The following is a 24,219-nucleotide window of genomic DNA, read 5'->3' on the forward strand; positions in this document are numbered from 1 at the left end:
ATAGCCATATAGCTAAGGTTACTGTAGCAGTGATCAATACGATAAACACCAGTGCTAGCTGATACTGTTGCCTTGTTTATTGGTATGAAATGCAAGTAAAGGTGCATTCCTGTCTTTTCTTCTTGCCCATTTGCCTGCGTCTGCTGTCAAGATAATAAAAAACATCTACTAAAGTAAAATTTTTGCTGGCTGTTCTCAACTTCTTTTAGCACCATCATACTGTTATTTAGGTTCGTAGGTAGGATACTGATCTATGAATATCTTATGAAGCTAGCCCTGCATTCTCATGCTAATTATTATCTATTATATTTAGCAATATTAATCAACAAAGATGGGCCACAGAAGAATACATTGGTTACTTGCACGTTTCCCCTGTCCATGAGGGCCACTGGAGCTAAACCAGGTGTGAGTTTGATGTTAACCTTCCATTCATCCCAAGTTACTTTAGAATAGAATTAGATAAGTACTCTGTTTTATGTTTTGGGTAAGCTAATTCCACAGATGTGGCAATCTCCAATACATACCTTTTCAAATGTGACTGCAGTTTAAGTTTACATCCAGTCAGAATACAGATCACAGTCTCCCTGACAGCTGGGAAGGAAATAGGGGCAGTGTCCATGGAAGATGTGGTATTATCTGCACAGGTAACATCATCCGAACTTGTTTTGGCAACATCGGCTAACACTAGCTCAGCCTGGAGTGCCCACAACTTCAAAAATATCCTTTCAATAAGAGAAGCAGAACGTATGTGTAAAAGTAAGCTCTGCTCCCATCTAAAGGAGAAAGCATCAACTGTCTATGCTTTTGCTTTGGAACTGCCTTGGGACAGAGGGCATTTCCCAGACTTGGGCCTGCTACAAGGAACCACCTTCCCGCTGAAATCACAAATCAGGAAATCCTTAGGTACTCTTGTAAGCATCATCTCATTACTACATCCATATGCAACCGCTTTCACATGAACAGATAATTGTTTCAGCTGTATTTCCTGACCCTTAAATCTCTGTGTACTGTATTAATCCAATTGCTATTCTGTGTGAATGCGTGTAGTTTACATTCTCTGTAAATAGTTTTGCAATTATGTGTAATTGCATATATTCTCTGTACTGTTTCTCTGTATTCAATGTACACCATTGCCTGGGTTGTGACTAAAACAGTTAGACCATCTCAAGTACCCAGTTAACAAATACTAAAACAATCAATAAACAAACTTGTCTTAAGAATTTTGGAAGCTGTGTACTATCCTGAAAAGTTCACAGACCACACTTAAAGATGACCACATTTCTAAACTCTTTCACTGAGCACCCTTAGCTTGACATTTTATACTACTGACATATGCCAACTCACTGTGCGTGCAACACAATCAGGTGGCCTACAAGAAGCAATGTTTTTAACATTAAGTAACACCAACTTTTTCAGCATGGATGAAAAGTTGAAAGGAATGAGTCCCTAGATGCAACGAGGCTGATGTACTCACTGAAATGAAGAATTGACCTTGACTAAAAGACTACACAGAAAAGTTCAAACACAACCAATAAGAACAACTTTTGGAAAACAGCCTCTATTACATTGAAAAAGAGATGAAATGAGACTGATGAAGTTTTGAAATGACTTCAAAGTGCTGCTAGAAAATCAAACATCAACACTTGAAGGATAATGCTAAATGTACTCATTTGCCATTTACCTCCTACGACACTTGTTTTTAAAGAAGATTATATGACATCAAACATTAAATCTTCACATAAGAAATATATGCTGTTCAGCATTAAATCTTTGCACATGCACAGCTACATGTTTAAATGCATCTCGTCACAAAGCTGGATTTCTGAATGGGATGGACTCAACCTGATTAGTGCTGTCTTTAACTACAATGTCAAATCAGGAGAGATCTGCAAATGCTATTTTAAAAAAAATTCTGCTACCTGGTGCAAGTATGTGCTGCTTACTTTTTTTTCCACATAGTGGCATTCTTGAAGGTTTTTTTTCTTTCTAGAACAAGTCATGGAAGACTTGGGAGTTGCATTCACAGCTTTCCTCTTTGATCATAAAGAGAACAGCCAGAAGAATGGAACATACTTAGAAACTTGTACAAAGTCAGTAAGGTTCAAGCACATCACCTGTTACGCAGAAAAATGCATCATTTCATTAAAGGGAGTAAATACCAATGCTTGTTACACATCTTAAGAAACAAATTATATCTTTCTGCCTTACAGTAAAGTAAGGTTGTGTACACATACCATAAATGTAGATGTTCGAGTGTATTCACTGTTGCAGTCATCACATCTGGGTTATCTGCCTGCAGGTAGCCCTCAGCCGGCCTGAATACCAGAGTCTTTGGATTTCTGCATTGGATGCTGTCGCTTCTTCCTCGACGTCAGGTCATCAGGGGTATAAAACATGCAGCAGACGCCATAACATCAGTTTTTCTTGCCCCACATGTCAGTTGCCCCCACAATAGGAAGCAATTAAATGGTATTGTAAACCCCCATCAAAAAGCAAATACACAAGAAAGAATAAATATACCAACAAGAAGGAGAGGTAGAGTCAAGAGAGGTCAGAGGGCTAGAGGGAAGGTAACCAGGACTGCAAAAGTGAATACACTCTTAACATCTACATTTATGGTAAGTGTACACAACTGTACTATGTTCTTCATGTTTCACTGTTGCAGTCATCACATTTGGCTTGATTCCCAAAGCTAAGGAAGGGAGGAGGAAGTTAAAGAGCATTAGGGCTAGCTATTAATCCCTGCAAGACTGCAGTGGCAAATCCAGCTCTGGATTTAGAAAAGATAGGCAAGTGGTAATGCTTGGTGAAGGTATGTACAGAGCTCCAGGTAGCAGCTTCTAGGATGTCCCTGGTAGGGACCCCTCTGAGAAATGCTGCAGAGGTAGATGCAGCCCTGGTGGAATGTGATCTTATCCCCTGTGGGGTATGTTTTCCATGGTACTTGTAGCAGAAATGAATGCAATGGGCTATCCATTTGGAAATGGCTTGCTTTGAAAAGGCCTTCCCCTCTGCCCCAGCAGCAAAGCTAACTAGCAGCTTTTCAGATTTTCTGATAGATTCTATTTGGACAGGACTAAGCCGAAGTTGTCTGTGCACGTCCACAGAGTGCAGTATTTGTTCCCCTTTGTGGATTAGGGAAAAAAGTAGGCAAATGAATGGACTGATTTAGGGCCACAGTACACACCACCTTGGGCATAAAGGAAGGATTAGTCCTGAGGGAAATCCTGTCCGCACGGAAGATAAAGTACAGTTTTGTACCTACCATAAATGTAGATGTCCGAACTGGATAGCATCTGCAGTCATAACAACTGGATTGTCCTGTCGTCAGGCAGCCCTTCGGTCGGCCGGATTCCAAAGTCCGGGTCCGGCTTCGGCTGATGTCGCACTTCACCCGACGTCATCTCTGCTGGTCTTCGGGTATAAAGGCATCAGCCGACACCATTTTCCTCAGTGTTTCTTGCCCCAGATGCCAGTTGCCCTCTTGGAAGGCTAAATTTTGGGTAAATGCCAATGTTTCCAAAAGATAGAAGGCAAACACAAAAATAAGCATGTATGTACATATATACAAACAAATACACCATAAGAGACTCCCCCCCCAGCTAGCTATTAGGAGGGTAAATACCCTAGGAGTACCACAGAGGGAAGGAGGGAGGTAATCCTGACTGCAGATGCTATCCAGTTCGGACATCTACATTTATGGTAGGTACAAAACTGTACTATGTCCTTCATGGATGCATCTGCAGTCATAACAACTGGGTAGAATACCATAGCCAACTAGGGAGGAGGAAGAATAGATTATGGTGTGGTTAGGATCCCTTGCAGTACAGCAGTGGCAAACCCTGCTCGGGATCTGGAATACAGAGGTAAATTATAATGCTTGGCAAATGTATGCACGGAGGTCCAAGTAGCCGCCTCAATGATGTCCTTGGTTGCCACTCCTCGTAAGAAGGCTGTGGTAGTGGCTGTTGCCCTTGTAGAATGAGGCCTTATGTTCTGTGGAATTGGTTTTCCATGGAAGGAGTAACAGAATCTTATGCAATTTCCTATCCATTTGGAGATTGTCTGTTTGGAAATAGCTTTTCCTTCCCTTCCTGTTGCATAGGCTACAAAAAGCTGGTCAGTTTTTCTGTTACTTTTTGTTCTGTCCAGGTAGTAGCGTAGCTGTCTATGTACATCCAAGGTATGCAGCATTCTTCCCCCTCTGTTTTGTGGGTTGGGGAAGAAGGAAGGTAGGTGGATTGCCTGGTTTAAAGACACTCTGGATACCACCTTAGGCATAAATGTAGGATTAGTCCTCATGGACACTATCTTGGTGGAAGATTAGGAAGGGTTGTACTGCCATTAGGGCCTGAAGTTCAGAAACCCTCCTTGCTGAGGTTATTGCCAGTAGGAAAGCAGTTTTCCACGATAGATGCTGTAGGTCTGCTGTTGCTGCTGGTTCAAAAGGTGCGAGTGTCAACTTTTCTAGCACAAAGTTCAAATCCCAAGCTGGCAATGGTGGTTTCCTAGGAGGTTTTACATTCTTGATCCCTCTGAGGAACTGCCTGAGTAAAGGATGTGAAAAGACAGGTGGATCAAAGCTGTATTCTGCTGAAATAGCTGATGCGTGTATCTTGATGGAGGAATAGGACAGGCCTGTATGTAGAAGCTCTGCCAAATACTCCAGAATGTTAGCAATATCTATATTCGACACATCTTTTCCTCTTTCAGCACTCCAAATGACAAACCTTTTCCATTTTCCTGCATAGTTCCTTCTTGTTGAAGGTCTGCGGGCTTCAAGGATAATGTCTTTAACCCTTTGGGAAAGTTTTGGATTAGTTGCTGCTATGTGATGTTCCATGCAGTCAGTTGCAACATTTTTAGGTTTGGATGCATGATGCTGTAGTTGTTCTGAGTTAACATCAAAGGCATCAGGGTATTGACCACATTGTGTCCCGAGACATGCTCCTCAGCAATGGGTACCAGTGTTGTCTTGGCCAGTTTGGAGCTATCAGGATTATCCTTGGGCGTTCCTCCTTGATTTTTGGCAATACCTTGTGTGTCACCGGGAGAGGTCGCCATCCATATGCTGTCAGACCTTTCCAGCTGAAGGAGAGCGAATCCACTTTCCATGCAAGTGGGTGGAAAATCCTTGTGCAGAATTTTTTGAGCTGGTGATTGTGAGGGGAAGCGAATAGATCTATCTGTGGCATTCCCCATTTCTTTGAGATGGTCTTGAAGATGTCCGGGTGTAGCATCCATTCGTGAGCATCAGAGGTGGTTCTGCTTAACATGTCTGCTAGAGTATTCTCCTTTCCCGGTACAAATATTGCCTGTAACTGGATGTTGTAGCCGAGTGCCAGGTTCCAAAGGTCCAAAGTCATTCTGCATAGGGGGTATGAATGAGTGCCTCCCTGTTTGTTGATGTACCACATGACTGTGGTGTTGTCTGTCCTTATCATCAAATGGCCTTCTTTGAGAAATGGTCTGAATTTTTGGATTGCCAGTTTTACTGCCAGCATTTCTTTTAGGTTGATGTGCAGGTGAAGCTGGTCCTGTGTCCACAATCCTTATGCATTTGTCCAGCATGTGAGCCCCCATCCTAGGTCTGAGGCGTCTGTTGTGATGGTTTGGCTTGCTTGATAGTTGTGAAAGGGTAGGCCTGGGTTTGACTGGCATGCTTGAGCCCACCATAGGAACTCCTGTTTTAGGCATGGGATTAGTGGAATTTCTGCTTCTAGGCTGTGCCTGTGTTGGGACCATAAATTCTTTAGGTACCACTGTAGTTTTCTCATATGTAGTCTGGCATGTGGAACCAAGATTATGCATGATGCCATGAAGCCCAAGGCCTGCAGAACTTTTCTTGCTGTTAGCTTGTTCTGTCTTGTTAGTGCCAAGAAGTAAAGAGGAGTTCTTTTGTTTTTCTGCAGTTAGGAATGCCATTTGTTTTACTGTGTCCAATTCAGCCCAAGAATGTCCTTGTTTGGGATGGTATCAGCCTTGACTTTTGTAAATTGACTGTGTATTCCAGTGCTTGTAGCAAGTAAATGACCCTTTGTAAATCTGTTGTCAGCTTGCTTTTGTTGTCCCCTTGTAGCAGGCAGTCGTCCAGGTATGGGTAAATTTGGATTCCCTGTAGTCTGCAGTGGCGATTACTGATGCCAGGCATTTTGTGAATACTCTGGGCAGTAGATAAGCCAAAGGGCAATGCTGAGAATTGATAGTGCTCTGATCCTGCAAGAAATCTGAGGTATCTTCTGCAAATTGGTTGAATGGGGACGTGCAGGTATGCCTCCTTGAGATCTAGAGTTACCAGCCAACACTCCTTGCCCAGCATGGGAAGAAGTTGCTGTAGGGTCAGCATTTTGAATTTTGGGACAATGATGTATGTATTTAAGGTGGACAGGTCGAGAATAGGTCTCCAACTTTTTTCCTTTCTTGGAACTAGGAATAGTCTGGAGTAGAATCCTTTGCCTTGTTCTGTTATTGGTACTCTTTCCACAGCTCTCATCTTTGTTAATTGCAGTATCTGCTGTAGAGATTCTGTTTTTTGATTTGGAGGCAGGTTTGGCATTCCTCTTGTGACTGGTAAAGTGTGGAAGTGGAACCGGTAACCTTGGTCTATGGTTTGCAAAATCCACTTGTCTTTTGTGATATAGTGCCAGTTCTTCGAAAATAAGGTTAATTTTCCGCCTAATGGTGCTGCTATTTGTTCCCTGGTAGGCGGAGTTAGAATCAAGTCACTGTGATTGTGCTGTTGTAGTGGTAGTGGCTGTGTCTGTGCCTCTGTTATTACCTTGCCACTGTCGTCCTCTGTAGGCACCCCCTCTGGATTGATTTCTGCCTCTGGAGCGTCTATTCCTGCCCCTTTGGGATCTTGTGGAGTCAGGAAAGGACCAATTTTGGCAGGCCAGTTCCTGCTAAACCTTGGGGCTGAACCTGCAAGAAATCTTTAACCGTTTGTACAGATTTTGCCTTTTCTTCCATTTTCTTCATTACCTGCTGGGCAGGTGTACCAAACAAACTGGCCTTTTCCATAGGAGCATCTAATAACTTAGCTTTAACATGATCCGGTAAGACCTGTTCCTTCAGCCATGCATGTCTTCTTATCACTGTGCCAGTCATGGCTGATCTAAATGAAGCCTCCAGTGCATCATAGCCACATTTTAAGGAATGGTTACTAACCTGTTGTATGTTATTTACCATTTCTAATACATATTTCTTATCTATAGAGTCATCAGAGGATAGTTTTTTAGTTAACTGATCAAGCATAAACTCTTGGTATTGTATCATGTGAAACTGACAGTTTAAAGCTCTAGCTGAGAGAGTAGCGGAGGTGTAAACTTTTTTACCCCATCTGTCTAAAGACCTGGCTTCCCTTTCAGAAGGAATAGGGTTTTTTGCTGTGGTCGAGGCTACTGCCTTAGGCCCCTGGGATATAGTTTCGGGGTCTGCAAGTGGGGCCTTGTATAGGTGATGATGAGTGTCTGGTACCCTGTAAAATCTATCTGGTTTGGCAGGGGCTGGAGGTAAGGAATCTGGTGCAGTGCAGACATCATTAAATGCATCGTCCACAACAGGGAGGACAGGAGGTATAGCTAAGGGCCTGTGTTGTGGAAGGTGCAGAAAAGTCCTAAGTCTTTTTCTGGAATTTGAGAAATCCTGTTCCTGCCATTGGAATCGTTCTCGCCAAAGGAGAATTCTTCTGGTGGAGAAGCAGCTGGAATGGATTCTTCAGCATCTGAGTCTTCATAATTGGAGAAAGGAGCCTCTGGCTGGTCTGTAATATCTGAGTCATCCGCAGAATCATCAGAGGACACAGGCTCGGGGGGCTCTGCTCTAGGTCTCTTTTCTGGGGGCTGAGAGGCCCTGTCTGGGTGAGATTGAGATCCCCTAATTAAGGATATTAAATCTTCTGCCAGAGTAAGCATTTGTGAACTAGAAGTGGGCCTGGTTGAGGGGGGTTTAACAGGCACTGATTTAGTAGATTTGGCTGCTTTAGCCCTGGCAAAGGCCTTAATAGACATGGCTGCAGGAGGCCTAGCAGCACCACGTGCTGGGGTAGAGACATCCAAAGGGATGGTGTCTGATAAGTCACTAGTAACCACTGTTGTAGGTAAAATTTCTGAGGCCGATTCAAGTAAGGTAGCAGGAACCTCAGTTGTAGTCATTGATTCAGCTGTACTTTGATCAGTTTTCTCGGTTTCGGCCGAAACAGAGACACTCGCGGTTTGCTTAACCATGGTTTCGGCTGAAACCACGGACCGCGAGTGTCAGTCTTTTTCTTTGCGTTTTTTAACAATTTGGGTAGTCGGAGGATCCGACGGCATAATGTACGCAAAATCTGAGCCGAAAAACTGTTCAGCAAACTCCGACCGACGCCTAAGCGTTCGTCGGTTGAATGAAGCACAGGCCGAACAGGCTGCTACGTCGTGGTCTGGGCCTAAACAAGGCAAACAGTAAGAGTGGAAATCTTTATGAGGTATTTGTTTCCCACAAGTTAAACAGTTATTGACTTTTTATGACATCGGCTGAGGCAAGAAAGAGTCCCCAACGGGTACTTAGCTTTTAGAAGTCTTCGAAGTAGTATTCGGTAGTAGTAATCTCTGGATCTGACCGACCGGCACTTGCGAACAGCTTCTGCTTCGGGCGCCACACGGCAAGAAAGACTGAGGAAAATGGCGTCGGCTGATGCCTTTATACCCGAAAACCAGCAGAGATGACGTCGGGTGAAGTGCGACATCAGCCGAAGCCGGACCCGGACTTTGGAATCCGGCCGACCGAAGGGCTGCCTGACGACAGGACAACCCAGTTGTTATGACTGCAGATGCATCCATGAAGGACATCGAAGGGTTCCATTGCCATGAGGGCCTGTAATTCAGACACTCTTCTTGCTGAAGTGATGGCTAGAAGGAAGGCTGTTTTCCAAGAAAGGAAGTTGAACTCTGCTGTAGCAGCTGGTTCAAAGGGGGGAAGACTGAGCTTTTCCAATACAAAGTTAAGGTCCCAGGCTGGAGTGGGAACTCTCCTGGGGGGGGGGTCTTCAATTTTTGGCCCCTCTTAAGGAATTGCTTTAGCAAGGGGTGAGAGAAGAGGGGTGGCTCAGTATTATAATGTGCCGAAATGGCAGAGGCATGAATTTTAACTGACGAGGATAGGCCCTTGTGGAGCATTTCTGGTAAGTACTGTAGAATATAAGGTAAGCTGGGCACCATTGTGCCCATCCCCTGAGCCTGGCCCCAGGAACAGTATCTTTTCCACTTTTCAGCATAGGATTTTCTAGTACTAGGCCTCCTTGCCTCCAGAATGACATCCAGTACCTGCTTAATGAGGGATGCAAGGGGAGAGCTCAAGGAATTGGCCAGGCTGCTAGGTTCAGGGTTTGAAGCTGAGGGTGCAGAATCTGGCCCACCTGCTGGGACAGCAGGGAAGGGGTCTGAGGCAGGTACCATGGTTGTAGCAGTGTCATACTGCGCAAGAGGGGGTACCAGTGCTGTCATGGCCAGTCTGGTGCAATCAGTATTGTCCTTGGCTTGTCCTGTCTGATCTTTAGTAGAACCTTCGAGAGGAGAGGCAGAGAGGGAAAGGCAAACACTGAGAGGCTTCCCCAGGTAAAGGACAGGGCATCCACTTTCCAAGCTGGTTGTGGGGAGTTCTTGTGCAGAATTTGTTCAATTGGTAGTTCTGAAGGGAGGCAAACAGGTCTACCTCTGGAGTCCCCCATTTGTTCCTCAAGAGGTTTAATATTTTGGGTTCTAGTTTCCATTCGTGTGGGTCCATGAGATTTCTGTCGAAGTCGTCTGCCAGTGAATTTAGTTTGCCTGGCAGGAATTGTGCTTGTAGAGGTACTTGGTAGCTCAAGGCTGTGTCCCACAGAGCCATGGCTAGTCTGCAGACAGTGTACGAGTGGGTTCCTCCCTGCTTGTTTATGTACCACATAATTAGAAGTTATGTACCTACCATAACGTTCCATGTTAGTTGTCTTCTCTCGCCTTCTTTCTTGCTGGATGGGTTCGGAGCCGATCCTCGGCTCCGACTCGGCACTTGCTAAGCTCGAGAGTCTCTTTTACCAGCTCGAGGCAGCCCTATATCCCATGATGCAAGGCGGTGATTACCCAGATCTCGTTTGGTATCTAGAGGAAAAACTGCCCAAAATCTTCTCAGAAAGAAGAGGAACAACTAACCTGAAAAGGCTGCAAAGGGGACCTAGGTAACTAGGGTCCAGATCTAACAGGTGTCCAAGGAAGACATTCTTCCAGAGAAGAAGGAAGTTCAAGGTCTGTCCAGGCTAGGGGGACAGGAGGGAGGGCCTTAGAAAGAAGGCAGAGAAGACAACTAACATGGAACGTTATGGTAGGTACATAACTTCTAAATGTTAAGTTGTCAATCTCGCCTTCATTCTTGCTGGATGGGACCGCATCCCTAGTACCTCTATCCTGGGTGGCTCAATGGAACAGACTCTTGAGAACTGTGGAACCAAAACTTGCCCTGTCCCTGGAGGCCAAATCCAATTTGTAATGAGAAACAAAGGTATGAGGAGTGGCCCAAGTGGATGCTGCACAAATAGTGTCTAAGGGTAGTCTAGCCTGAAAAGCTGTAGATGTGGCTAGACCTCTGGTAGAATGTGCTTTAGGTTTTGAAATCAGTTGTTTTCCCCTAAGCTGATAAATGTGCGAAATAGTGGAAGACAGCCATCTGGATAAGGTCACTTTTGAAACTGGGAGACCTTTCTTGTTTTCAGCATAAGAAAGAAAAAGTTGATCAGACTTCCTAAAATGTTTTGTTCTGTCCAAGTAATATCTGAGCTGGCGATGAACATCTAGGCAATGCAATTTTTGTTCCTCTCTGTCAGAATGATTGGGGAAAAATACTGGAAGATCAATAGATTGGTTTAAATTTGTTTTAGAAGCAACCTTGGGCAAAAAGGATGGATTGGTTCTCAAGGATACTCTATCCTTGTTGGAAGACCAAGTAAGGGGGACGAACACAGAGAGCATGAAGTTCAGAAACTCTCCTAGCCGAGGTAATAGCAACTAGAAAGAGCGTATTCCAAGAGAGAAATTTTAATGAGCATGTAGCAGCCGGTTCGAAAGGGGGGAGTATCAAGGATGCCAGCACTAAATTTAGGTCCCACTGCGGTGGAGGATCCCTAACAAGGGGTTTAAGTAGGAATACCCCTCTGAGAAAGGCTTTACGCAGTTTGTGAGACATAACGTTCTGGTCTGCAAATCCGACACGGAAATTCGAGATTGCTGCCAACTGGACTTTAACTGTGGAGGAGGAAGAACCAGAGTGAAAATTTTCAGCTAGAAAGTCCAAGACTGACTGAATAGGGGCAGTAAAAGGGTCTATGTTCTTAGACTTTGCCCAAAAGGAGAAACGTTGCCATTTGCTAGAATAAATCCTTCTGGTAGAGGACTTTAAAGAAGCTACTATGATATCTCTAACAGGGTTAGAGATCATAGGAAGCCTGGCTAAGGAAGGAAGTGGAGCAACCAAGCGGTGAGGTTGAGGGAACGAAGAGCCCGGTGCAGTTGACCCGACTGGTGGGTTAGAAGATCTGGAACTGGGTCCAGATGCCAAGGCTGCACCAAGAGATGGCGATGAAGGAACGGGAACCAAATTTGTCGAGGCTAGTAAGGGGCAATGAGAATCAGCTTGGCTCTCAAGACGGTAGCTTTCTGGAGTACTTGAGGTATTAACGGAAAAGGGGGAAAAGCATAAAGAAGTCCCCGGGGCCAATCCTGGGTTAGAGCGTCTCTGGGGGGATGGCCCGGAAGTGGAAAAAGAGATAAGAAGTCTGGGCATTTGCTGTTTAGGGGTGTAGCAAAAAGGTCGCAGCATGGGCGGCCCCACTTCTGAAAAATCTCTTCCACTACAGATTGTTTGAGAGACCACTCATGAGGCATGAGAATAGCTCTGCTCAATCTGTCCGCTATGATGTTGGTTTTCCCGGGGATATGCGTTGCTATCAGAAACCGATGACAGGAGATCGCCCATTGCCACAGTCTGAGAGCTTCTCGACACAAAGGATAGGACTTGGTCCCGCCCTGTTTGTTGATGTACCATACCACGGACATGTTGTCCGTGTGAACTGCAATTGTCCCTAAGGGAAGAAAGTCGCTGAGGGCTTGCAATGTTAAAAGCACTGCTCTCATCTCTAGGACATTTATGTGCAGGTGGTATTCGAAGGGTTGCCACGTGCCATGGACCATCCTGCCCTGATAATGCCCCCCCCACCCGATCAGGGAGGCATCCGAAGTGACCGTGGCTACCGGGGCCGAGGAGACAAATGGTCTGCCCTGATGGACTAGGGGGGAAGAAATCCACCAGGATAGATGGCTCTTGCAGGTCTTTGTCACTAGAATCTTGTGACGCATGGGTAACTGCTGGAAGGACCACTGGGTAAACATCCACTGCAGGAGACGCATGTAAAAACGTGCCAGAGGAAGAAGTGTGATAGCAGCTGCCATAAGGCCCAACACTTTGAGGACCAACCTGGCTTGTACCTTTTTGCTGAATAGGATCATTCGAACATGGTTTTGGATATCCAGGATTCTTTGGTTTGTTAGGTTTGCTGACATCCGAGTAGTGTCTAGATCTGCGCCTATAAAGGTAACAGATTGGCAAGGTGATAAGGAAGACTTTTCGAAGTTGACTGAAATCCCTAACTGGCTGCAGAGACGTAGAGTGTAATCCCTGGCCTGGAGAAGTTGATGCCTGGTGGTGGCTGAGAGGAGCCAGTAGTCTAGGTACGGAAACACCTGGAATCCCTGACGTCTCAGGTGAGCCGTGACCGCTGCCATGCATTTGGTGAACACTCTGGGGGCTGTAGTGAGACCAAAGGGCACGGCTCTGAACTGGAAATGACTGGTCCCCAGCCGAAAGCGGAGAAACCTTCTGGAGCGTCTGTGGATTTTTATGTGATAGTACGCATCTTGAAGGTCTATAGAGCACATCCAGTTGTTTCTGCCCAGAAAGGGCAAAATCGATTGAAGTGTGACCATCCGAAATCTTGCCTTTTTGACAGACTTGTTCAGCCTGCTGAGGTCTAATATCGGTCTCCAGTCTCCCGTCTTTTTGGGGACCAAAAAGAACCTTGAGTAGATTGTGGATTCTAAATGATCTGTTGGAACTGGCTGGATGGCCCTTTTCTCTAGAAGCTTTGAAACCTCTAGCTTTGCAATTTCCCTTAGACCAGGTGGAACGTCTGGAAGGGATCCTTTTTGAGGGAAGGGGCTTTTCTCGAAAGGTATTTTGTAACCCTTGGATGTGATCGACTGTACCTATTTGTCTTGAGAGAGGGAAAGCCAGGCTTCTGGGTACAGCGATAATCTCCCCCCGCCTCCAAGGGTGGGCAGTCGGGCAACACCTCAGAGATGCTGGAGGGGCTCGTCAGAGAGAGGTTCTCTGCTGCCCTGGTACTGCGGACCCCCTCTGCCCCTAGGGCGGCATCTGTTATTATTACCCCCTCTGCCTCTGGGGGTAAACTGACCACATGCGTCGGGCGTGACTCCGTGATTTTCGGAACCACATTTTCCCTCCCTTCTGACCTTTGGGGTAAGGTCTAGAAGGGGTGGAGAAACGGACTCCTATGGCAGAAAGAGTCTTGCCGTCTTGCTCGCACCTGGTCAAAGTGTCCTTCACCTGAGGGCCAAACAAAGTTGTCCCATCAAAGGGAGAGTTTGTGAAGGACGCCTTAAAGGGGTCTGCAAAATTGCAAAGCCGCATCCAGGACTGACGTCTGAGAGCCACTCCTGTGTCTGCAGCTCTACTCGCCCCATCGGCTGCATAAGAAATGAGCCGCATGGAGGAGTTAGTTATGGAATTCAGGATTCCCAGTTGAGAGGCAATCTTCTCTTGAGCCCCTGCAGCTGATGGATCCTGTACTACCTCACCCAATTCTTTGAGGATATCTCTTTGAAGTCGGGTGAAGTGACATAGGTAATTCAGCAAACGCATAGCAAAGGTCGCTGAGGAAAACATCCGCTTACCATACCTGTCCATGGTCCTAGACTCCTTGTTAGGAGGATGGACTGGTACAGAAGGATCTGCAAGTTCCTTCTTGGTGGCAGCCGCCACCACCATGGCATCAACCGGGACACCTTTAGTGAGAAACTGTTTTTCAGTGGGGGCAGTGATGAATTTAGAAGGCCTCCTGGGGACTGGTTCCACCGAATCAGGAGATACCCACGCCTTTCGAGCTATCACATCCATGAGAGGGTCGAAAGGCGGAGACACCCAGGAGGTGGAGAGTCGAGATCCAAAAGCCTCCAGGTATACCGATTCATCCTCGGAAGGATTAATGGAGGGCCAGTTCCCCCTCTGTTTCAGGAGTTCAAGGATGTCTGAAAAGGAGACATCCTCAGAGGGGGATCTTGGGGACCCCTCAGACTCATCTAAATCGGTAACTGATGTCGTAGACTCAGGGGAGTCTAAGTGCTTCCTCTTGCAGGTCCTCTTACGCGGGGGTTCCCCTGAAGGATCAGGAGAAACCTCGGAAGAGGAAGTTCTTCCCAATGGGGAAACCTGGGGCGATGGATCTCTGGGTCCGGGAGCAAGAGAGTGGGAAGAGATATCTGTAGAAGGAACAGACTACTGACTGAGCTCAGGGGCTAGCACACTCCTCATCACCTCGAACGCTCCCCTCCCGGGGAGGACCGAGAGCTCCCCTCCAAAGAAACAGGAATCCCAGGCCCCACCGAAAGGGAAGGCTCCGAAGCAGATGTCGGTGCTGAGCTCACCAAGGCCGAAGCCCCGAGAGGGAGAACGGGGTCGGACAAGGGTCCGATGCCACTCACCCCCTCGGAGCAGACCAGGGAAGCCCGACGACCGGATCCCTCCAAGGAAGGTCTCAAGGAGGAGATAGGAGTCGAAAACGACAGAGCCGAAAGGGGTGGTATCAGCTCCGAAGCGCCAACAGTCACGGTACCAATAATCTCCGGCTCCGAACTCTGAAGGAGAGTCGAAAGAGGAATTTCTGGAGGGTGTGGAATAGCGATCGTCTGCTGAGACTGGCTATGGAGCATCTGGGCCAGTGCCTGTGATTTCAACAGTCTACTCACCACTCTCTCCAAGTCATGGTCTGAGAGCCTGGAAGACCTTGAAGATCGGCTCCGATGGCTCCGCTCCGAAAGTAAGGGAGAGGCCGGAGCCGAGTGGATAGACTCCAGCGAAGGAGATCTAGATCTCTTTCTCGACGGAGCCATCGGAGACGAAGAACCTTCGGTTCCAGTCGGAGCCAACAGCTTGTCGGCTCCGAGCTGGGTTAGAGATGTGTCGGCTCCAGCCGGAGCAGACGCAGGCTTCAAAGCAAAAGTATCGGCTCCAGCCGGAGCTGACAAGGGTATCGAAGCCAGGGTATCGGTGCCGATACTAAAACTTCCAAAAAGGAAGGATCGGCTCCGGACGGAGCCGATCTCGACTCCGGTGGAGTCGGAACCTAGGCCACAGACTTGGACACTGAAGTCTGGGCCTTGGATGGCTTTGAGGGCTTCCCCGAGCCGGACTTAGCCGGTGAGCTCTCAGGCTTGAGAAGACCTCTTAAAATTAGCTTGTTTCTACGTTCCTGCAGGACTCTCTGGCTGAAAGAGTGACAAATAGCACAGGAGTCCTGCAGGTGTAGGGGTCCCAGGCAATAAATACAAGAAGTGTGACCGTCTGTCAGAGACATCTTCTGACAGCACGAGTCACACTTCTTGAAACCTGAGACCCTGGTGTCTTTAGACATGACTGAGTCCTAAACACAACACACACACCACTCAGTCCAAAAATCACACTGACTAAACAAAAATTAAGTACAGTGAATAAAAAACACAAACACACCTAAACAAATCCTGACAGGAAAACTGTTTGGGAGGGGAAGGCCTAAGGCCTGAAAAAGAAAATATAGATAAGGGAACGGGAAGCTAACAGGAATAGGGCTAAGTGAATAGGATAACTAACCAACTATGGAAAAGGAAAATTTAAAGTATTGGGATATTTAAATTTCTCAGAAAGAGTAATTAAATTCACTTACCAGGAGCTGGCAAAAAAGGTGACCTCATGAGCGAAGCGGCAAACGAGATCTGAGTAATCACCGCCTTGCATCATGGGATATAGGGCTGCCTCGAGCTGGTAAAAGTGACTCTCGAGCTTAGCAAGTGCAGAGTTGGAGCCGACGATCGGCTCCGAACCCATCCAGCAAGAATGAAGGCGAAATTGACAACTTAACATCTGTGGTGTTGTCTGTCTTTACCAATAGTTGTCCTGGAAGAATACGGTCTTTGAAGGCTGTCAGAGCATTCTGTACAGCTAACAGTTCTTTCTGATTGATATGCAGATGCATCTGTCTCGTGTTCCATTTGCCCTGAATGCACTGCCCTGTCATGTGAGCCCCCCATGCATAGTCTGATGCGTCTGTTAGGGTTTGGGCGGCAGGGGGTAGAGTGAAAGGGAGTCATTTGTGTTGTGGTAGCAGGCCTCTACCCACCAGAGGAACTCTCTTTATACAAGGAATGATAGAAATCATGGTGTCCAGGTCCTGAGAATGTTGGCACCATAGACTTTTTAGATACCATTGGAGTTTCCTCATATGCAGTCTTGCATATGGAATTAATAGAATGCAAGAGGCCATGAACCCCAGAGCTTGCAGTATTTTCCTTGCAGATAGCTGTGGTTTTGTGGCCAACAGTTTGAAGGAGGTTGTCATATAAACTTCTTTCTCCGGAGTGAGGAATGCCATCTGGGAAGTTGTGTTCAAGTTTGCTCCCAGGAATACAATCTGTTGGCAGGGTACTAGGTGAGATTTCTTTTCGTTGATGGTGTACTCCAGTGAGGTTAGAAGTTTCTTTACAAATGCCAGGTGTTGTAATAGCAAGTCCTGGCTTTCTGCCTGAATCAGACAATCACCCAAGTATGGGTAAATCTGAATATTTCTCTGCCTGCAAAATGCAATGGCTGGAGCTAGACACTTTCTGAACACCCTAGGCGCAGTAGATAAGCCAAAGGGAAGTTCAGAGAATGAAAATGCATGGAGCCCACCCTGAAACGTAGGTATTGTCTGCAGGATCCTCACTGGGATGTGCAGGTAAACTTCCTGAAAGTCGAGGGTTGCCAGCCAGGCATCCTTGGCTAGCATAGGAAAAAGCTGTTGAAGTGTTAGCTATTTGAAATTTGGAACCACCAGAAAGGTGTTGAGAATACAGAGGTCCAGGACAGGATGCCAGGAGTTGTCTTTTCTGGGTGCCAGAAAAAGTCTTGAATAAAAACCTTGTCCCTTTTTTCTGCTGGGACAATTTGAATAGCCCTGATACTGAGAAAAGAGAGGACCTGTTGTCGGGCCTCCGCCCACTGATTTAGGGGGTAGGTCTGGCCAACCATTTGGTGTTGGTAGTGTGTGGAAGTGGAATCTGTATCCTTGGGAAACAGAGTTCAAAACCCATTTGTACTGGGTAATGAGTTCCCAGTTTTTTTGCATGCAGGGCGAGCTTTCCTCCTAAGGGAGCAGGTATTAGAGCACGGCTTGGAAGGTTTAAGGTTATTGTGCCATTTTTCCTTAGGGGGGTGGCTTGCTACTCCCTGCTTTGGAAGTGGGAGCGCCCTACTGCTTAGATCTGTGCAGAGTCTGAGACTGTAGCCTACGTGGTCTGCTGTTCCTGGGCTTGGACTGAAGGCCTGGAAGGGACTGGAAAGAACCAGTTCTTCAAAGGCAAATGCCTACTGAATCTGGGAGGCTGTACTTGTAGAAAATCTTTAACAGTTTGCATAGATTTAGCTTTTCCCTCCATCCTTTGGAGGACTTCTGCTTTGTTGCCAAAAAGGAAGTCTTGGTTTAAGGGAGCATACAGTAATTTAGCTTTAACATGATCTGGCTAGCTTTGTTCCTTAAGCCAAGCATGCCTTTTAAGTACAGACCCAGTGACAGCAGCCCTGCAAAAGATGCTTCCAAAGCGTCAAAACCACATTGCAAAGTATGTTTACCAACTTGATCTGCAGAATGCATTAAATCTTGCAACTCTGTGTTGAGTACAGTCAGGAATCAACATAATTTTCTGTCCAAGTAGTCCCATAATATGCTGCTGATACTTTAACATATGAAACTGGCAATTTAAAGCCCTAATGGCCAAAGTAGCAGAAGTGTATACCTTCTTACCCCATCTGTCCAAGGCTCTAGAATCTCTATCAGAAGGGGTAGGATTTTTAGCAGCAGTAGCCTTAATGCCTTTTGGTCCTTGGGAAATGGTCTCTGGATCCGCAGAAGGATTCTTGAAGAGGAACTTGAGAGTCAGGTACTCTGTAGTACCCGTCAGGTTTTCTGGGAGCTGGAGGTCAAGTGTCTGGGGTAAGGCTAGATTCCAAGAAAGCATCATCTATAATGTCCAGAACAGGAGGGATAGCTAAAGGCCTGTGTTGAGGTAACAGTAAGAATTCCAAGTCTCTTTTTGGACTGAAAGTAATCCTGGCTTTCCCAGCAGAAATGCTCCCTAAGAGTGTGCAGGGTTTCACCGAAAGAAAAATCTTCTGGGAGGGGAAGCAGAGGGAATGGAATCCTCTGTAGAATCCTCATAAGTAGATAAGGGCAAATCATGGTAATCAGAAGGAGCAGAAACATCAGATTCCTGATAAGAAGAATCAGAATGAAAATCAATTCTAGGTCACTTAGAGGGGGAAGGCTGGTTTCCCCTATAATTAAAGTAATAAGGTCTTCAGCCATTCTAAGCATTTGTTTTTTTAGGCATATGGGCCTGAGCCTGCGGTTTGGTCATCGGTTTTCTAGGCGTAGTGCGAGTTTCTGGCCTGGATGAAAACAGTGACGTTGGTTTAATATGAATGTCTGTAGGCCTAAATACACCCTCAGAAGCCGGTGCCTCCAAGGTGGAAACCTCCGTAGGTTCCATAGTCGAAGAAGCATCTTGCGGCATACCAGACTTCAAATGGGTCTCAGTAGAGGCCTGCGAATCAGAAGTAGCGGGTATCAGGGACTCCCAAAGCACCTCACTGAGTACCGGCAGACTGGCGACTAGCTTAACGGAAGCGTCGTCGGCAGTTTTGGACCTATGCGGTTTGTCTCTGTCTTTACCCTTACGTTTTTTCAGAAGATCGGTAGTTGGATGGCTTGACAAAGCCATTTCAGAGTACACAGAATGAGTATGGAAGTAATTAGCTGCGAAAAAAGCCCGATGATGAATAGTTCGGGCATTGAACAAGGCATAAAAAGTACAGTTTTGTACCTACCATAAATGTAGATGTTCGAGGATCCACATTGCTGCAGTCCTAACCATTGGGTAGTCCGCTGTCCAGTCGGCCCGAATACCAAAGTATATGGCTGACGTCGGTCAAGGCGCATTAGACTGACGTCAGTACGTCAGGGTACTAATGCGCATGACCGACGCCATATCTTCAGTCTTTTCTTGCCCCAGATGTCAGAAGACCCTAAAAAGACAAGGCTCAAACCAAAACACCAAAAAGCCCTGCACCAAACTAATATACAATATATATATATATATATATATATACAGATGTACAATAATATACAGCAACTCACACCACCACCCCTAAACACAGAGGGGAAGGCGGGAGGGTAAATTGGACTGCAGCAATGTGGATCCTCGAACATCTACATTTATGGTAGGTACAAAACTGTACTATGTTCTTCATTCCACATTGCTGCAGTCCTAACCATTGGGTAGAATCCCAAAGCAGAGGTAAGGGAGGCTGGCAAATCATAAAGAAGCAGGAGCTGCCAACATGCCTTGCAAAATGGCTGTGGCAAACCCAGCCCTAGATTTAGAGTAGAGAGGAAGGTGGTAATGCTTAGAGAAAGTATGCACTGAACTCCAAGTAGCTGCCTCTAAAATATCCTTAGTTGCCACCCCCCTTAAAAATGCTGTTGAAGTGGCAGTAGCCCTAGTGGAATGAGGCCTAATCCCAGCCGGAATCTCCTTGCCATGATGGGAATAACAAAAAGAAATGCAAAACCCAATCCACTTAGAAATAGTTTGCTTAGACACAGGCTTGCCCTGAGAACTCAAAGCAAAAGAAACAAACAACTGCTGAGACTGCCTGAAATCCTTAGTCCTGCTTAAATAATAACGCAACTGCCTATGTACATCTAAAGTGTGCAAAATCTTTTCCCCTTTATTTTGGGGATCTGCATAGAAAGTAGGCAAATGAATAGTTTGGTTTAAAGCCACACTAGAAACCACCTTGGGCATAAAGGAAGGATTAGTGCGTAATGATACCTATCCTTATGGAAAATCAGAAAGGGCTCTACTGCCATAAGGGCCTGCAACTCAGAAACCCTTCTTGCAGAAGTAATAGCCAACAAAAAGCAGTCTTCCATGACAAATATTTTAAATCAGCAGTACCTGAGGCTCAAAAGGTTGTAGAGTAAGTTTTCCAACACAAAATTGAGATCCCAAGCAGGAGTAGGAGCTCTCGGGGGTCTTATATTCTTTGCCCTCTGAGAAACTGCTTGAACAAAGGATCACGAAAACAATGGTGGGTCACAATCATAGTGAGCTGAAATTGCTGCAGCATGAATCTTAATGGAAGAGAAGGACAAACCTTTGTCCAATAACTCAGTAAGATATTGAAGAGCCACACTCAAATTAGGCTCAGAAATCTCCAAATTCCTTGCTGCACTCCAAAATAAAAATCTCTTCCATTTTCTGCATACACTTTCCGTGTACTAGGTCTTCTAGCTTCCATAATCACATTTAAAACTTGTTGAGGAAGTTGAGACCGGCTGTCTCTCAAAACAGAATATGCCATGCTGTTAGATGGAGAGCGAAGCTTGACATTGAGCAGGTGGCCTTCTCTCTGAGACAAAAGGTGTGGAATCAAGGGTAAAGGCCATGGAGGCTTCTTTACTAGACTCCTCAGTAATGGGTACCAGTGCTGCGAGGCCAATCTGGAGCTATCAAAATGATCATTGGCTTGTATTGTCTGAGCTTTAGAAGCACCTTTGGAAGAAGAGGCAGAGGTGGAAGCATACACATGAAGATTTTTCCAACTGAAAGAAAGAGCATCCACTTTCCAAGCTGTGTGATGTAACCTCTTTGTGCAAAACTTTGGCAGCAGGTGGTTTAGTGGAGAAGCGAACAGATCTATGTCTGGAGTTCCCCAGGACACTGTCAACCTTTGAAATACATGAAGATCCAGTTTCCACTCGTGGGGATCCATGATTTGTCTGCTTAACACATCTGCTAAGGAGTTCTGTGCTCCGGCAGAAACCTTGCCTGAAGAGTTAGTTGCAAGCTGAGCGCAGTCTCCCATAAAATCATTGCTTGCCTGCACAATGGGTAAGAATGTGTTCCCCTTGTTTGTTGATGTACCACATGACAGTTGTGTTGTCTGTTAGAATCAACACCTGCCCTGGAAGAAGTAACTCCTTGAAAGCCATTAATGCAAACTGGACTGCTAACATCTCTTTCATGTTGATATGTAGATGCTGTAGTCTGGCAGGCCACTTGTCTTGTATCCACTTTCCATTTAGATGAGCTCCCCAAGCAATGTCTGAGGCATCTGTCGTTAGAATCTGACTCGCCTCTGGCCGGGTCACAGAGAGTCCCTTGTTTAGGTGACATTCCTGAGCCCACCACAAAAATTCCTTTTGAATGCAAGGTATTATTTGAATGACAGTGTCCAAATCCTGGCAGTGCTGTGTCCATACATTTTTGAGATACCATTGCAGCTTCCTCATATGCAGTTTGGCATTGGGAAGCACCAGAATACAAGATGCCATGAACCCTAATGCTTGAAGGACTGTCCTTGCAGTCAGCACGGACTGATGAGATAGTTGATGAAAGTAAAGGGATAGACTCTGTTGTTTGTCCGGGGTTAAAAAGGCCATCTGGGCTGCTGTATTCAGTCTCACACCCAGAAAGCACATGTCTTGAGAGGGTACTAGACTGGACTTTATTTCGTTCACAGAATACCCTAGGCATCTTAGCACTGCTATAACATATTCCAGATGCTGTAGAAGGTCCTCCTTTTCTTGAGCCAGAATCAGGCAGTCGTCCAAGTAAGGATAGATTTGAATTCCTTTTAGTCTGAAGTAAGCTATCACTGGAGCCAGAACCTTTGTGAATACTCTGGGCTCAGTAGATAAGCCAAAGGGCAATACAGAGAACTGATAATGAGAATTTCCAGCTCGGAAACGGAGATGCTTCCTGCAACTTAGTCTTATAGGCACATGAAGGTAAGCTTCCTTGAGATCTAAAGTTACCATCCAGTGGTCTTTGCCCAGCAGAGGTAAAAGCTGTTGTAACTTCAACATCTTGAACTTGGGAATGTCCAGATAAGTGTTGAGGATAGATAAATCCAAAATTGGTCTCCACGTGTTCCCCTTCTTTGGTACTAGGAACAGGCGAGAATAAAATCCTAGGCCCCTTTCCGATACAGGGACTGACTGAATGGCCCCTATTTGGAGTAACAGAGAAATTTGCTTGTGAGCCTCTTTCCTTTGTGTAGGAGGAACATCTGGCATGCCTTTGAAAGGGGGCAATGTATGGAAATAAAACCTGTAACCGTGGTGAATGATATCCAACACCCATCTGTCTTGAGTAATTAAATCCCAATTTTCTTTGAAAAGAGACAGTCTTCCTCCCAAAGGAGCTGCCTGGCGAGTATCTACTGCCAGCTGGAAAGCAGGTCATTGGGTCTGTTTACGAAAGGACTGACCCCTGCCCTCACCAGAAGTCTGAGCAGGTGAACTCCCTGATCTAGGCCTAAAAGAACCTTGAGCTCTGCCCCTACCACGTCTAGACCTACCCCTAGACTGGGAATCATACGCAGGATATGTCCATCCCTTAGTAGGCCAATTTCTACTAAACTTTGGTGGCTGCACCTGCAAAAAATCTTTAACAGTTTGCATAGACTTAGCTTTGTCCTCCATTTTCTTCAGGACTGCTTCCACAGGCGAACCAAACAACACATCAGACTGTAAAGGAGCATCCAAAATCCTTGTCTTAACATGCTCAGCTAAATTCTGATCCCTCAACCAGGCATGCCTGCGAAGAACAGAACTAGTGGCAGCCACCCTCGAGGAGGCCTGCACAGCATCAAAACCACATTGCAAAGAATGCTTACCCACTTGTTCAGACACATGAAGTAAATCCAGCAACTCTTTACACTCTATACCTTCCGGCCAAAGCATCCACCTTAGATTTCAATTGTGAAAGGAGATAATTTTGATATTTTAGCATGTGAAACTGACAATTCAACGCTCTCATGGCTAGAGTGGAAGAAGTATACACTTTCTTTCCCCACCTATCCAAAGCCCTTGCCTCTTTATCAGTGGGAACAGGATTTTTAACCACAGAGGCCTTAACACCTTTAGGCCCCTGAGAAACAGTTTCTGGGTCCGCCCTAGGACTCTTAAATAAATACTTATGAGCTTGGGCACCCTATAGTACCTATCAGGTTTAACAGGAGCAGGAGGCAAAGAGTCAGGGTTCAGGAAGCCTCTGCAAAAACATCTTCCACCACATTCAACACAGGAGGTATAGCTAAGGGCCTATGTTGTGGTAAAAATAAGAATTCCCTAAGCCTTTTCCTGGAATCAGAGTAATCTTGGCCTTCCCATTTAAAGTGTTCCCTCATGGAATGCAGAGTCTCTGAAAATGAGAAATCCTCAGGAGGAGAAGCTGTAGGTGTGGAATCATCCACATCAGAATCAGAATAAGGAGGAAAGTCCTGTAATTCTTCATGAGAAGACTCGAAGCCTCTGAATACTGTTCCAAACTCTCAAACTCAGGTTCCACCCTAGGCCTCTTATCAGGAGGGGGCATAGAGCCTCTAATCATAGTAATTAAATCTTCTGCCATTTTAAGCATATGTTTCTTAGGCACAGAACCTGAAGTGCTAGGAGAAACCCCCACTGTAGCTGAACTTGGCCTACCTCTGAAAGAAGTTTTGGCAACAGCAGGAGAAGCTCTAACTAACTTGGGAACAGAGGGAAGAACAGTTACCTGAGAAGCCCCTCAGCCAGGCCTACCTCCTGAGAGGGCACATCCTGTAACAGTAAAGTGTCTGCCTGAGACTCCAAAGAAACTCCTGGCAAAACCTCTGGCTCCACAGAGCCTTCTAAAGAACCGGCGTCCGGGACTGCCGGTTCATCAACCCTAGGCTTCGCTGTTTTGTCTTTGCGCTTCTTAGGCGAAGCGGCGGAGCATCCGGCGGCATTTTGTAATTACAACGCTTCCCAAACACTAACCTGGCACAGTCTAACCTTCTCTTAATAGTGCGTTTATT

The 24,219-nt window shown here is 46.0% G+C and overlaps 1 protein-coding gene across 1 annotated transcript in view; it reads right to left on the reverse strand.

Annotated features, from left to right (window-relative positions):
- SEC14L1 (SEC14 like lipid binding 1) overlaps positions 1-24,219 on the reverse strand; it is a 1,962,612-nt gene that overhangs the window by 1,669,630 nt on the left and 268,763 nt on the right. The window lies entirely within an intron of this gene.

Source organism: Protopterus annectens, chromosome 12.part0 (assembly GCF_019279795.1).
Source record: "Protopterus annectens isolate FY-2018-M chromosome 12.part0, PAN1.0, whole genome shotgun sequence".
NCBI classification, from domain to species: domain Eukaryota; kingdom Metazoa; phylum Chordata; order Ceratodontiformes; family Protopteridae; genus Protopterus; species Protopterus annectens.